Source organism: Ursus maritimus, unplaced genomic scaffold (assembly GCF_017311325.1).
Source record: "Ursus maritimus isolate PB19 unplaced genomic scaffold, ASM1731132v1 scaffold_19, whole genome shotgun sequence".
NCBI classification, from domain to species: Eukaryota; Metazoa; Chordata; class Mammalia; order Carnivora; family Ursidae; genus Ursus; species Ursus maritimus.
This window is the reverse complement of record NW_024424341.1, coordinates 15,545,360-15,562,606: the sequence shown is the minus strand read 5'-3', so window position 1 is coordinate 15,562,606 and position 17,247 is coordinate 15,545,360.

Sequence of the window (17,247 nt, the reverse complement as noted above, 5' to 3'; positions counted from 1 at the left end):
CATGAATGAGCGAGTGGGTCTAGGCAGGGTATCTGATGATCAGTGTCCACGGCCACAGGTAAATGACAGTCCCGGTTCTTGGCAGATTCCAGGTGATGAACTGTCTGGGCTGGTTCACAGAGCCACAGGTGTAGCCCCAGCTCGGCGAGCCTGCCGAGCCGTTTCTGACATTGACTGTATCTCAGACTGCTCTTCATCCTGATCGCTGGCTTAATCACCTCTGCTGGCTCCTTTCCTGCTTCTTGGGGAGTGAAAAGTTTCTGCTGCTAAAAGAACGATGGCCTGTGATCCCATCCTTCCCATTTGGGCAGTCTCCTATTATTGTCGATTCTCCCCTCGCTCTAACAAGTGGCTCCTGCTTCATCACAGAGCATTCTGCGCTTACATCTCCCTTTATCCCTGTGTGCAGTGGAACAGAGCAGAGAGAGTTCCTCCCTGCCCACATTGTGCTGACACTGAAAGAGACACAATCGTCGGGCAGGAAGGAAAGATGGCTTTTGAATCAGAACAAATGCATCCCAGCTCAATTCTATGCTTCATTTAATTAGGAATCAATTGGCTCTGGCCACCATGACTGAGCTCCTCTTTTCATAAAAAAACAGAATGAGCTAACTAACTCCGTCTCTCTCTCTCTCTCTCTCCCTCTCGTTATGTGAGAAGTGGAGAGAGACAAAGAAGAACTGAGTGGAGTTTGAAATTTAAAACAGTGTCTTGCAGAAGGAGAATCAGAGCAAGCAGAAAGACATACAAACAAAGTGATAGGATAAATGAATTAATCCCAACGCCCAAAATGTACTGAGTATCAAATATGGGCCAGGAACCATGCTCGGATCTGGGAAAGCATCTTTCCAAAAGACTAATTCCTGCATTCAAGGACTTTGGGAAATAACTTCATATGATGATTATTTGGAGTAACTGATATTATTTAGCTTGGGAAGGGAAAGAGGCAGAGGTGGGCGTTAAGTCTTGTCTTCAAATATATGACAGCATGTGGATGTGGCTTCTTCCAAGCTCCTTACCATTGTCTACAGAACTCTGCACTACCTAGAACCTGCCTGACCATTCACAACATCATTCTGAATGGGAGTTTCATAGGGTGGTACGCAAAGCCACCTAAAATCACAGCCCTCCTGAGTGGCGGCCATGTATTAAGTGCTAAGTTCATCTTCTACCAGTCTTCCTGCTCCTTCTCCCTCAAGCCAAAGACAGACCCACATGCTTGTATTTCCCAGCCATAAGTAAATATTAAAAACTCGCACCCACAAATTACCACTGCCTCTATTGACAACATATAAGAATCCAAGAAATGAAGAATAAGATACACAACTTGATGGGCTCGGAATTAGAAGCTGATAATCTTGCACACGCCCCCAGGAAGTGTGACTTCAGTTGTCACACCAGGGCTTTCCAGTCACAAAGTGTCACAGCCAATATCTGCAACCTTTTACTTCATCCCTTTAAATTCACACGTGCCATTTGTTACACCCAATGGCTCAGAACCAACGCCAAGTTAGCACAGTCAGTCTACTGGAATGTTTCTGTGTCTCTCTGTATTTCTAGGCCACCTACTTCATGCCTCCCTTTCTTTGTCTTCCTCCTTATGAATTAACAAACCAATTTGAAGGCTTTGCTTTGCCTGGGGCCCAGATGGCTGTGAACATACATTTACTAGTCATTATGCCCAGAGTAGCAAATTAATGAAGATTCAACTCAACCTGGCTTAAGCAAAATAGGAAAATTGTTAAATCATATAACTAAAAAGGCTAGTCATAGTGTTGGCCTTAGACGCCCCATCCTCTCTGTCTTCTCTTTCCAGGTATTGGCTCTGCTTTCCTCTGTGTGTGTTTCGCGCTCAAACAGGATCTCTCCATATGGCCTCTGGAAGTTCTGGTCTTGCCTCTGGATTAGACCAGCACAGAGGAGAAAACCTCCTTCCAATCTCCCCAGTAAGCACCCAAATATTCGCTCTGATTGAATTGTCTGGGGTAGGTCCCCATCCCTGAAGAAAACAAAGTAGCCCGGAGATCTGATGAACCAATTAGCAGGGCTGGTCACTCGCTCAGCCCCTGAGCTGAGGGTGGGTCCACTAACAGGCTGAGAGAACATGTACGTCCTGAAAGAGCCTCCAGGAGCTGTTATTGGTAGAAGAACTAACAAAGGCTGAGAAGGGAAGAGGAAAAAGCAGAAATTTCCCCTTAGCATCCATAGGTGAACATCGGCCCTGTAACTTTCAATAGTTTCAGAGGGAAAGCAAAAATGAAAAGCTTCTGAACCAAATTTTAGGGATATAAGGCTTGGCTTGTTTCATTTTAGCTCATCGCCCTCTTATGTCTCTTGGAGGGAAGAACCGATAGAAAGTGAGGGTCAGAGAACAGATAACAGGGAGAAGGACATTTGTTCTCAATCTTTTGTGAGAGCAATGAAATCAGATGTTAATGAGGCAAAATGTGACAGATCCAGACAATTATGGACGGGACAGTGGGGCTGTTCTAACAGGAGGTTCTTACTTTGTTTCCTCCACCGATGCCGAGCTGGCCTATTTGTACAAAGAAGTAAGTTGTTTCTGAGTCATAAGTGTTATAAAAAGGATTATAATTAGGATTTGAACTTCAGATTCTAGCTTTACTTTGGATATGAGAAAGAAACCATCAATCACACATTTGAGCCCGAATTCTGTTTAGCTCCCCAATCAATTACAAAGGTCATGGGTATGGAGAAATATTTTGCTACATTTTAACAGCAGGAAAAAAATTTGTCCAAGCGTTTTAAAGTGGATTTTCCTGTTGTTCTGTGTACTCTGCTTTTGCTTTTTAGGCCCTCTTTCCCAATACCCCACTGTTTCAGGGTCACTTCATTGCACATTACTTCCTCCGTGGCTCTGCTGTTTGGATCTTCATGAAGTACACTTACGGAAACAATAAGTTTTCTCTTGCCATGCACCAATTGGAGTTTGTAACACAATAAGGAAAATAGTATGAACTTCAACGTTATTATTAACCACAATAATTACAGAACAAAACCTTAATATGACATAATAGCCATGTTGATGAGCACTTACAATGTGTCATGTCCCTTGTGAAGCCCATCACCTGAATTATCACAACTGTCCTGCCGCAAAACTATGAGATCAGCACTCCATCCCATCCCCACATTTACATTGAAGAAAACTGAGACTCGGAAACCAAAGTCTCAACTAGCAGACAAAGCTGGAGGGTGTCCCACCTAACATGCCACAAGCCCCTCACACCCAACACTCGATCTCCGTTCATTCCCTCAGCCTGCACTGCTCTCTCCAGCATTTGCGACAGCTCTTCTCTATTCCTAACGCTCTCTCAGGGAAGCAATGTTTCCGGGGCATCATCTTCACAACCATAAGCAATGTCCCGTGCCTGCCTGGTTAGCTTCCACTCGTGCTCTTAGAACAAAAGTCACCTTCTCAGACATTACCATTTTCTGGGTTCCCTCCTTCTTTACAATGTATGGTCACTGGTTACCAGCGCTGTCCTCCACTACACTTTTTTTTTTTTAAGTATTTTATTTATTTATTTGACAGAGAGAGACAGCCAGAGAGAGAGGGAACACAAGCAGGGGGAGTGGGAGAGGAAGAAGCAGGCTCCTAGCGGAGAAGCCTGATGTGGGGCTCGATCCCAGAACGCTGGGATCACACCCTGAGCCAAAGGCAGACGCTTAATAACTGAGCCACCCAGGCGCCCCTGTCCTCCACTAGACTTAAAGTTCCGTTCGGTGTTCAACCTGGAGCTGTGTCCTGCGTTGTTAGCTCAGTTTTAGTCATCAACTACACATGGCTAAAAAGAGGAGTGACTGTAATCACTACCCAAGTGGGTACCAGCGGACTCTAAGGAGTTTCTCAGGACTTCCTCCCTTCCCCATTGCCATCTGCCAACCCCTTCCTTTGCGAAACCCTAGCTCCCTGATTTGAAAACTATGGAGCTAGGGGCACCTGGGTGGCTCAGTCAGTTGAGCATCGGACTCTTGATTTTGATTCAGGTCATGATCTCAGGGTCATGAGATCAAGCTCCACCTCAGGCTCTGCACTGGGCATGGAGCCTGCTTGAGATTCTCTCTCTCCCTCTCCCTCTGCCCCTCCCCACTCCTCTGTGTGCTTTCTCTCTCTCTCTCTGGGGTAAAAAAAAAAACAAAACCAAAAACACAAACAACACTATGGAGCTATCCCAGATGCTATTTTCTCAATTACTTACAGGAGTAAGGAAAATAACAGAAGTTTTAAAAGTCAGCAAGTTACAGAGAACAGGGATATGCAAAAGCTCCAATAACTATAGCATGCATGTCCCATCGAATGGGCGTATTTGCTGCCCTAAGGACTGTAGACCTAATATTCACCAGAAGGTCCAAACATTTAAGAACAGTCAGATATATTTTTAGTTTTGTATATAAAAATCTATTTTAATATCATGAATAATGTATATGACATGACACAAGTTATTTAACCTCTCTGTGCCTCAGTTTCCTCATCTGTAAAATAGGAATAATATTGGAACCAAATTCACAGGGTTGCTTTAAAAGGTAATTTACTTGGTATGTGTGAACAGCTTACAGCAGTTCTTCGCACACAGTGTTTACATATATATTCAAACATGTAATATGTAATTGAATATATATTTAATTTCATATTGGATATGTAATTGAATATTGACTTTATAACTAAATATTGACTATATAAGTAAATAACAACAACAATAATATATTTTTAAAGGAAAAAAACCTTCAAGCCAATCAACACACATCTTCTAGGACACCTATGTCCCACAGTTTATCAGATTGGGACCCATGCTTCTATTTTCACTGAAAGCCTCATTTCAGACCGCCACCAAAGTGGCATACCTCCCTGACTCTTTTATCCTACATAGTTTCAAAAATAGCCCTTTCTCTGACCCTTCTGGTCCCCAATATTCTGAAATCATGACTGCCTAGCCCACCCCTGAGTCTCAAGATTGCCCAAGAAGGGAACGTTTGTAATATTTGACTTTTCTCCCACCCCATGGAAGTATGGTTGAAAAACTTCACCCTAAAACACAAGCCCTTTAGGAAGCGCCTCTCCCTAGGCCTCAGAGGGGTCTCTATCAGCTGCAGCCCACTTTTCAATCAATCTTATCTGTAATGTTTGCAGATTGCGCCAGCCACCCCCGAAGCCAGCTGTGTTATCAGCAATCAGCAGCATGGTGAGGACAGAGGATAGGCACAGTTGAGAACGGGGCTAAAAATAACCATTTTCAAATTAAAATACTGAATTGGAAAGGAAAGGGGAAGAGGAGAAGCAAGACACTGTAGGGTAGGTTTTATTTATTTACACCAATGAATCAAAGATAAAAGGACAAAAAAGGCATCTTGAAGGAGTTGGGAGTATGGCAGAATTGTTTTCATCTCTAGCAATGTTGTCAAAACACGAATGATGATGCAAAGCAATGCCTGTCAGACAAACCCGAAGGAAGCTTATTTACACGTTTGGGATGAGCCGGGTTGTAAATGATGGTTTAATTGGGAAAATCTGCCTAGTCATTTGAACAAGCCGACCTAAAAACAGGCGTAACATAGTGCTGGGAGGAAAATAAATTTAAGGAAATTTCTTTTCCACTGCTTTGCTCTAATACATTTCTCTCCTGCCTCTCTGTATGCCATTCTCATTTCCATTAGAAAAAAAACACTTCTCAGCATTTCCCAGGCCGCCCTTAACCTCCCTGACTTGCTCACTTGGGGCCGTTGGAAGACAAAGCATTCTCTCAATGACTAGAGACAGGCTCTAGACAGTACCCAACACACGTAGACTGACCTCTGGGGCTGGGATGGTGGCCTCCTAAAAACAAACAGTGCAGGGGCTAATGGATTAGGGAAGGTGTGTAAAATGTTCAGCTCGATGTCCAGCAAGAAAAAAGCATTCAATACATATTAGTTTCCTTACCTACCACTCTAATAACGAACTGGTACTTATTAGCAAAAAGAAAAAAAAATCACCTACTCCCATCAATAATAAGAATTTTTGACTGTGAAGAATTGTATCAATACAGTATCAATGATTATTTCTCAATGGAAGGTTATGGTTGATACAGTTTCCTTCTTTATATTCTGATTTAGGTTTTTAAATTTTTCTACAATGAAAAATGAGATGACTTTTAAATCAAAAAGTCAGGATGCTACTATATTAAAAGCATGTCATTCTAGTCTTATACTCACCTATTCCCATCCAATAACGTGAGCTTCTAGTAAAATTCACTCATTAATGAGCTTAAAAATGAAGGTTTTGGTTCTCTTTTTTTGGTATTTTCAAAATGTGCCAGAAAACTGGCATTTTACCAATTTTTTAATGAAGAGAGGTTGGCACTAATACCAACCTTAAACTGAATACCAACTTAACATGGTTGTAATCTCTCAAAACATACCCAAAAAGCATATATATACACATATAAAAGAATTAGCAGAGCATATGCGATTTTTTTTCATCATTTGGGTCACTGTTCTTAGGTTAACTTTTTTGTCATCTCCAGCAGCCGCTTGTGGTGAACTGTACCATTTCCCCCCAAGTCCACCTAATTTCAGCACTGGTGTGATGGACAGTTCCATGCATCTTTGCCAGTGTCCTATTGTACCTCTCTCTACACTGCTGTCTCTCAAGCTGAGGAAAGTAACTTAGCCACATGCAGGCGCAACCCAGAAATGTGGAGGAGTTTATGCCCCCAATACAATCCTCATCCCATGAAGGATGAAAGTCTATGGATAAATGTCTCAACTTCCTTGTCTTCCAGTGGGATAATTTTAAGCAGTGATCACCTCATTAACGCATACTTGATTGCTTTTCTTCCTTTTCGTCTCTCTGTCTCTCCACTTTCCCACACTTCTGTTTTCTGTGATCACCTCCAAAATGAAATCCCTGTATCAAGTCTTTGTCTCAGGGTCAGCCTTAAATAGAAGGAGGAGGTGTGGTTAGATCCAGAGTAAGACATCATAATTATAATTCCTAGGTTAAAAGCAGTCTTCAAGTCACTAGTGACAATAATGTCACTAATGCCAATGTCATCAATGACAACTGCAGTCTAGATTTCATTTATTAGAATGTAGTCCCCAAATTAAACTGACCATGTAAGAAGCCTGCAGATAGAATAGGACTGGAACAAAACAATTACTACACAGAACTGTGCCAGGCACTGAGACAAAGTAAGCAAGTGCTTTCACCAGCCCATGCACAAAACCTACTCTTTTTGTAACGCTTGGCCTTGAAGGACTGGGGTCCTAGGAACATAATGAGCATGGAAGACTCAACTCATTCAGCAGTAACTGTCTCCTTTTAGCCTGAGTTTTTGGCTCCTTTGCAACAGAGCAAGAATTATGGTGGCTTTCCAGCTTAGCATGAGTTCTGCCATAGGACCAATGACATATAACATGTATGCCTGCTTTTCCTGCCACAAAGCTATGATATATTATCAGAGCCCAACAAAGTCATTCCATCTTAGTACAACTCTGGACAACTTGTTTCCATCTTATTTCTAGGATAAGGACATTTACTGTATCCTACTTTCATTGACTTTTCTGAATATTATATTAAATGTCGACACACGTTTGATAACTCAAATTCATCGGTTAAATGTTTTTCCCCCTCTCAAAAGTGTTTTTAATGTAATAATTTAATGAGTATAAATCCCAGGTTCATCACTAATTATGTGACCTTGCTTAGTCAAACCTCACCATTTTGTTCTATAAAATACAGATAGCAATAAAACATTGTAGAAAGGTTATGAAAATTGCAAAATTCCCTGAAATGTGTTCAGCAAAGTCCTTGGCACAAAAGCACTTCTAAATGTTAATTATTATTAAAATTATATCCAATCATAATAACTGCACAATGAAAAAATACAAAGTCAGTTTTGCACTTAGAATCTGGAGACACTTTAACTAAAAGATATATAAGGTGTTCTCATACTAAGCTTTCATTTTTTTATGCAATTTAACCTTCATTAAAATTGAACAATAATGTATAAAGAAATTATTTTCTCCAGGGGCTCCTGGGTGGCACAGCGGTTGGGCGTCTGCCTTCGGCTCAGGGCGTGATCCCGGCGTTATGGGATCGAGCCCCACATCAGGCTCCTCCACTATGAGCCTGCTTCTTCCTCTCCCACTCCCCCTGCTTGTGTTCCCTCTCTCACTGGCTATCTCTATCTCTGTCGAATAAATAAATAAAATCTTTAAAAAAAATTATTTTCTCCAAAAAGCAAAAATGATCAAGATATTCATCTAGGGGATCTTACAATATAGAAGGGAAACCAGATACATATATAGGTTTAATCATGCACTAAACACTTATGGAATGCCAGCTTTTTACTAGAATTGCACCAGGTAAAAGAGACACAAAGATGAATAAGACTATTTCCATTGAGGGAAGCAGCTATCCAGTGAAGCAGTAAGAGCCTATATTGATATGATATGTATTATTTTCAAGGTAATATAAGAAGACCTTAAAAGGAATAACCAGCTCTATTAAGGGGCATTGGAGGTGGGAGCAGATGAGGTAAAGCTTCACAACTATGACTGTTAAACTGGTATATGAAAAATGAATATAAATTAACAAGTTAATCAGCGGGAAAAGAGGATCCCAGAATACAATATATACAAAGCGAGGAATTATGGAAAATCAGGGAACTCCAAATAGTTAGATAGACTGGACCCAGGAGAGATGGGAGAAGTGAGGAGGAGAGATGTAAGAAAACAATTCTCATAAATGATAGGCTGTAATTATTCTGAAATCCATAATGGAGTTATAAGCAAATCTGTATGAAATATTTAATGTCACATAAGGTTGGATCACTTGTCCATTTTCACATAACTAGCAAAACTAAAACTAGAAGCTGAGCTTCCCAACTCCAAATATGGTTTTCTATCTTCTAGACCAGTGGTTCAAAAAGAGGGGTCCCAGGACCAACAGCTTAAGCTTTACATTGGAGACTGTTAAAATGTACATTCTCAGTTCTCACTCCAGACCTACTGACTCAGAAAATCTGAGAAGGGGACCCAGAAATGGATATTTTTAAAAAGCCTACAAGGTGATTCATACTATAATTTGAGAATCGCTACTCTGGACCATGTTGTGGTCTTCACATTCCCAAGGAATTTTTCATGGCGGAAACTAAAGGAAAAGCAAAGGTTGCTTCTTTTTTTAATCACATTCAGAAAATAGTCTTGTGTTCATAATAAAACTTTATCAGTCAAGCACTTGGTGAAAATTACACGAAAACATTCTGTTTCAGCAAGTCCTTTGGTGGCCAAAATCTCAGAGACCACAACAGGTTAAGGTAGCTGGAAAACTCATTTACCCTTAGATGGCATTTAGGTGCCAGCTACATGGAAACCCAAGAGCAGGGGCCTACTAGTACCTGCTGGAAGGAGTTAGGAGAAGAAAAGAAAATTATAGGGTCACCTGGCTGGCTCAGTAGGAAGGGCATATGACTCTTGATCTTGTGGTTGTGAGCTCAAGCTCCACACTGGGTATAGAGATTACTGAAATAAATAAAACTTAAAAAAAAAAAGAAAAAATTATAAGAAATGGAAGGAGATGAACGATCCTCTTTTCCGTAGAGTTTACTAAATTTATACTTCAGAACTTAAGTAAACCCATTCCCAACATCACAACATTTAAGAGTTTAGGAGAACATGAATAAGAAGTCTATTGGGCCATTTTCAGTATTGTTCACCTCCATGTTCTCAATGCCCGACAGTTTCTAGCATATAGTTAACGTGTTTAAAAAAAGATTGTTAACTGAATGAACAACATAATTAAAATAAAGAATAAACTGTTTTGAGTGTATGCCTACAGAGTAATAAAAAAAATGTTAAAAGTCGACTAACAACAAAAGCTAGAGCCTATTTTATATGACTGAGCATGCAATATTTAAATAAATGCAGTCTGAACACTATGGCTATCACATTGATTTTCCTGAAATTAGAGCCATTCTGCATCCAATCAACCTGCCTCTCTATTGCTGACAAAAACCATCGAGGAGATGAAGAAAAATCTCATTTGTGCCAGTATCTGGCAAACGAACACAAGTTAATTTGTCAATTAAACTATCAGCGTAATGGGGACTGTTACAAACTAACATTAGCAGGTTGAGAGAGGCAAGGCTGTATAATTCATAAAGAGAAATGGCAAGTCCACAACAAGAACTCAGATGTAACTTAAATGAAGATGAAGAATGACAAAACTGAATTAAAGACAGGGTCTGGGTGACCTCTAGTGTTATTGAGAAGAATATGAGGGAAGTATGAGACATGGAAAATAGCCCACAGAGCAGAATTCTAAATATATAACTCTACATATAACAATATGTATACATCTATGTATATAATAAATACATATATCCATATGTAATATATGCATACATACATATCACTTCATTGCAACATAGTCATCGTTTCCATCCCTTTAAAAGTCACCTGAGAAACAGCATGTAGGATTTTACATTTCAGTCTTCATCACTAAAACACCAACTGTTCTGACTTACTGACTTAGTATTAAAATGCCCTCATTGGTATATATGCAGAAGTCTGAGATCTTAGCCTCACCATTCAAATACCTTTGGGGGAAAAGAAATAACGCTTTGTATTAAATGTTAAATAACAGTAGGTTTCCCCACTGATATCAGAAAAAGGTCAAGGGAATGCAGAGAGGCAATAAAGTCATTCCAATTTTAGTAGTGTTGAGAGTGCTTACCTTCAGTTGCTTCACCTTCTAATGTATGCATTGATTTTTCTAAAAGCACAGCTCTGATCACCTTCAATCAAGGTTCTTCAAAAGCCCCCAACTGCCTACCAAATTAAGAACAAATCCTTAGTGGGTCAATCAAGGTCTCCCATAATATGACCACCCTGACCTTCATTCCCATGAAGAAAGCATTGCCAGATGTCACAATGCCTGTATTATTTTTGAACGTGCAGACTTCCCACTTACTGGGTGTCTTTTTTAACTTCCAGTATTTTGCAAACCTTCGCGTAAAGATAGCCCTGAATCTGGGAAGAGCTGGCAACTTATTTCTGATAATCTCCTGATTTCAACTCCTATTTCACCACTTGCTAAATGTATAATTTTGGAAAAACTACTTGGCATAACTTCAACTCAGTTCGATTATTCCTAATATAAGGATAATATGTGTCATGGATATATTACTACAGCTGCCTCTGCATGACAGAAAGTAAAGAAGGGTAGGAAAGAACGAAGGTCAAATACCATCTTTGTCATTGATTAACTTTGGGATTCTGGGTAAATCAGTCGACTCTCTTAGTTCCATTTTCCTCACTTATAAAACAGGTGCAATAATAACCAATTTCATAATATTGCTGCAAGGATTAAAATCAGATGATTTATATGAAAAAGCACTCAGCACATCATATGCATTCAATACTTTGGGACCACTGCCTCTACCTTCTTCTTTCACTGGGGGGGAAGGGAGCATGGATTTCAGGTGATGCCATCAAACCCTCTAGTTGGGCTGGAGCCTCTGGTTGCCCTGTTCCTCCTTTTCCTACCACAATGGAATCAGCCAAGGACCAAGGAGATGTTAATAGTACAACAAGGCATAGTCATTATGGGGCATCTGATAATCTTAAGATACAGGGTGGTCCAGTCAACTTTCTAAACTCAACATTATGTGATCAGTAAAGTTATTTTAGGTCATAGTCTCGGTATAAACCAGGCTCAGAGTGAAAAGTCAAGACAAAGTTTTAACGTATGGCTCCACTTACATAGGTATCTAGAGTAGTCAAACTCATAAAAACAGAAAGTAGAATGGCGGCTGCCAGAGGCTGGGGGGGTTGTGGCTTAACCAGTACAGAGTTGCAAGGTCACCCAATGAACAAGTTCTGAAGATCGCCTGCACAACACTGTGAGTAGACTTAACATTACTGAACTATACACTTAAAAATGGTTAAGATGGAAACTTTGACATGTAAAGCGTACCACAATTTTAATTTTTTTTCATTTTCAAAAGCTTTTATGAGATGAAACTTATTATCTCTTAAATGCAATTTCTGGCATCTCCATAGTAAGCCACATTACACACACCACAAATGAGCTCATGCATGCAGGGCACGTGTGCGCGCACACACACACACACACACACGAGTAGGAAGGGTGACCTTTGTCTAATCCTCCATGATGTTACTAATTGGACCCATCCTGATATCACAAATCATATATTACTTTGATTTCATGCTAAAGAATGGGAAACGTACATTTCTCACCCCTCGTAATGCCACCTAGCATGTAAGAAGAAGAATTGATTCCAACTCATTTGGCTAGAAATAAGAGGAATAAAAGGATCAGCATTCATCTTCCACCTGGAGTAACTTGGGCAGAATCTGGAACAAAGACCCAGTATAAATAATTTTGAACTCCTTCCAATTATTATCAGGCTTTCATATGATTATCAAAACAATTTCTCAACAAGAGCTCGCAGCAATTCCTACTACCCCTTAAAACTGAGTGCCGCAAAGGAAGGAGTCCCAAAGCCAACTCCAGTCTTGTGTCTCTTCCTGCTGAATACACTGGAAGAATCAGTAAAAATTATAAATCTGCACTGCTGCTTTCTCGGTTAGAAATTCCAAATTACTTTTAAAGCCTCCTCATTAATGTGTCCCTCTAACAGCCCAACTCTTATTATTGGCCTGATATCCAGTGTCCTTAGAGCTTGATGAAAAAGGATAAAACTCAGGAGTCTTGGTATAAGTGAGCTGAAATAATCCCAGCCATTTATCCCCAGATCCTTGTGCTTCTCCAAGTCAGTGTCCCCTATGATGCTGTCTGTATTTCTGGATGGATTCTAGCAATCCCAGGTGTTCTCTAACTCATAGGTGCAATTTATTTTAGGTATTTAAGTTTTTATTGGCACGTAACATACATACACAGAAAAGTGCACAAATCATCATTATACAAATTGATGCATTCTCACAAAGGAAAGATTTCTGCCTAACCAGCACCCAAAGAAACACAGCTTTGCCACAGCTCCTAAAGTCCCCTTGTGTTCTGTTCAGGTTACCCTGCCAAGGGTAACTATTCTATTATGCTGACTTCTAACATCATATATTAGTTTTATCCCTTTTATCCCTTTTTCTTTTGAAACTTTATACAAATGGAATGACAGAGAGTGATCTGTAAATCTGTAAGATTCATCTATAGAGTTCTATGTAGCAGAAGCTTATTCACTTTCATTGCTGTGTAAGGCAAATATACCATGACTTCCTTGTCTACTTTATGACTAATGCCAATTCCCCATTTATGTGCAATTAGCCCATCATCTACAGGTCTGGAAATGCACATCTGAAATCACTGTATCTGAAGTTTCTAGCAATGCTCTAATGATCCTCTGACAGTAACCCACAGAGCTGCCTTGTCACCCCTTGTCAAAGCCAGTAATTCCTGAATTTCATCTCTTAGGGTCAATGAACCACTGCCCCATGTGTGCAACAGGGAACCCATTTTTCCTGGGAACAATACAACCTTGCTATATTTGTACATATTCTGGTATTGCCTTAGAAATTATTTTTGGAAACACTACATTCGATCTGGTTCAGTTCTAGTCAAGTTTTACTGACGTTCCATCTATATGCCAAGTACTGTGCTGCCCACTAAGCTACAAAATAAAGTAAGATATAATCCCTAATTTGGGGGAAGCTTGGAGCCTACTGGTAAGAAACATGATAGGATGCATGTGGCTCCCAGAAGTGTATGTGCTGTTCAAATCCCTCACCAATGCAGTTCTACCTCCAGGAAATTATAAACTCATCACCCTGGGGGTGGGAGCTCTCGGGAAAGTCTTCAGTAGTTCATCCCAAATGTGAAACGTCCTTGAAACACTGTGTATCAGTAAAGGGTATGCTTAATAGTATGATCATGCCTGTGTTAATATAAAAAAAAATTTTCCCTTCATAATTGTCCATTAAAATAGACACTCCAGGACCATGTGTCCTGTTCAACACTTGAATTTTAGCACCCATGTAAACCACCAATATATTAAACCCCTGAAGGTATCGCCACTAATGTTTGAAAAGAACAAATCCAAACAACGTGTAAAAATTTACCGCATAATAAAAGGGGATGAGGCACCTGTATCAATCTTGTAGATGATCCACAAAAACCTGGCCATATTGTGTTTTGATATATACTAATTGATTTGATCTACTTTTCCCAGGGGATAAATAATTCTTCCAGTATTTTACCCACTTTGAACAAGCATCCATATCATATTGTATCTGAGGCTTTAAATCACAAACCTCAGTAAAACACAACCTGAAATTCTAGTGTCACTCACACATTTAATAACCGAAAAAGTAATACTCGTGATTTTCCTAACTGTTTGAAAGTAGAAATTGACTCCTGGGAAGGCAGAGAAGCCAATTTGCAATGAGCAGCTTTCATTTCCTACTCTTAATTCAAATCTTAATAAAATTGTTTGAAGTCTTGGCACTGGTAGTGGCATTCCAATGTAACCCATAAGGGGCTCTTTGGGGAGAGATATTTGTATGTAAAATACACTCTGCGTCTCAGCCAAAAGAGTCAGCGGACTTTGAGTCCTAAAAAGGGACCTCTTTCTAACCAGAGAAAAGAAGAGTGAGGACAGCAACACAAGATGATCAAAAGTAAAGGTGAGAATCCTTCGGGCACTTTAATGTGGGCTCGCAGTGTCTTTCCTGTGCAAAGGGAGACAAGATATCACGTTGATAGCCACATCCTGGAAGTCAGGAAGGCTGAGGCGTGTACAACTAGGAGCTGGCATTACAGGTGGGAATTAAAGCCTTGGAATTGAATGACATCATCTAGGCTAAAGAAGAGAAGAAAAGTTGTATGAGCTCTGAGCCCTTGTCTGATCCAACATAGAGGGTAAGAAAGAGGAGGATGAGCAGAAGGGAACGTTAAAAGAAGCAATGTATAATGTAGGAGGAAAAAAACAGGAGCAAGGGGGGTCTTCAAATTATGGGGGGGATGTTTCAACAAGGTAGAAATAATTAACCATTTCAAAGCTTCTGAAACACCAAATGAGATGAGTTTTGAGAAGTAAGCGCAATCAGCAAGCTAAGGGCACCAGTGACCGCAACAAGTATGGTTTCAGGGTCTGGAGGGAGCAACAGTGAACTGAAGAAAGGCTGTATAGTGAAGACTAAGTAAACAGACAACAGCTAACTGTAAAGAAAAATGCACAAAACTGATGGTGTCTGGAGCAGGACTTTTTAAAGAGGAGATACATTAGGCCATGTGTTTATGCCGATGAGAAAAATCTAGCAAAAAGAGGAAAACTGATGATTCAGAAGAGAAAGGGATGAATGCAGGCTTGAAATTCTTAAGCAGATTACAGGTATGAGATCTGGTTTAACAAGGTGTATGAGGAGGGGAAATTAGGTAAGAGCTAGACATTTCCTCCTCTGTGAAAGGGAGACCAGTGGAAGGTGCCAGCGTTTGGCAGATTTGTCTTGGGGAAGCTGGAACAATTTTCTAAAGATTGCTTCATTTTGTTTCAGTGAAATAAAAAGGGAAGTCGTAAGCTAAAAGGAAGAAAAAGAGGTGTGGAAAACTTGAAGACAAAAATAGATAGATGTAATCATTTAAATAACCTAGTTTTCTTTTGGGGGGGGTATTTATTTATTTATTTTTAGAGAGCAAGAGCACGAGCAGGAAGGGCAGAGGAAGAGGGAGAGAGAATTCCAAGCAGCCTCCGAGCTGAGCACAGAACCTGATGCAGGGCTTGATCTCACGACTCTGAGATCGTGACCTGAACTGAAACCAAGAGTCAGCTCCATAAGAGACTGAGGCACCCAGGCACCTGATCACCTGGCTTTCAATCCAAACCCTGCTACTACAAGCTATGTGCCTTAAACAATTAAGTTAACCTCTCTGGGGGCACTTGGCTGGCTCCGTTGGTAGAACATGAAACTCTTGATCTCAGGGTCGTGAGTTCAAGCCTCACACTGGATGTGGAGCCTACTTTAAAAAATAATTAATTAATTTTTCAAAAATAAAAAAGTTAACCTCTCTGATCCCCAGCTTCTTCATCAAGAAAACAAGGATAATGACACTTTCATCACGAGATTGATCCAGCACCTCAGAGTGATTTTATTTGGCTCGAGTTTCTTTCCCATAAAAGTAATCATCATGGATCTTCTTAAGTGGTATTATGAAACCAATTGTTGCATAAGTTTATATTTAATAAGAACAGACACATACACAGAACTGACAGCATAAAAAGGACTCTAGGACACACCTACAACAGGTAGTTTCGAACTTAGACTGATGCAAAATATTCCACAACTAAAAGCGTGACAAGTAAATTGTCCTACAGAGAGCACACTGCAAAGAAGCTGGGTCTACTCCTGAGTGCTGTGTGCCCACACATGTCACTCAACCTTTCTGTGCAGATATTTCCAATCCATAAAATGAAGTCCTAGAACTTACCAGTCTATTCTTTCTGACTCTAAATTCTGTGACATGCCCATTTACTCTATTATACACAGCTGCCCCTTGACTACACCAAGTATGGTTTCGAAGTGTTTATATTTATAGCCAGACCCCTCTTTCTTTAAACATGGCTATCACAGTATCAGCCTACTTAATCTTTAAGATCAATGTTAGATATTCTAATAAATTAAATTTTTAAGTGAGTGTATCATTTGTATTGCAATAAATAGCAAATTATACGAAGACATTATATTCTAAGTAAACATTGTAAGGTCCCAGGGAATATCCAGATATATTTTGGGGTAAAAGTCTTAAAATATATATATATAGTCTTGAAGAAACTCAGTGTTAAGTGGTGTGCCTGGGTGGTTTAGTTGGTTAAGCACCTGACTCTTGGTTTCGGCTCAGGTCATGATTTCCTGGGTCGTGAGATTGAGCCTCACATTGGGCTCAGCACTCACTGGGGAGCCCGCTTGAAGATTCTCTCCCTTTGCCCTGCCACCCCCTCGTGCATGTGCACATGCTCTCTCTCTCTCAAATAAACAGATCTTTAAAAAATAAAAAATAGGGGCGCCTGGGTGGCTCAGTCGTTAAGCGTCTGCCTTCGGCTCAGGGCGTGATCCTGGCATTCTGGGATCGAGCCCCGCATCAGGCTCCTCCACTTGGAGCCTGCTTCTTCCTCTCCCACTCCCCTACTGTGTTCCCTCTCTCGCTGGCTGTCTCTCTGTCAAATAAATAAATAAAATTTTTAAATAAATAAATAAATAAATAAATAAATAAAA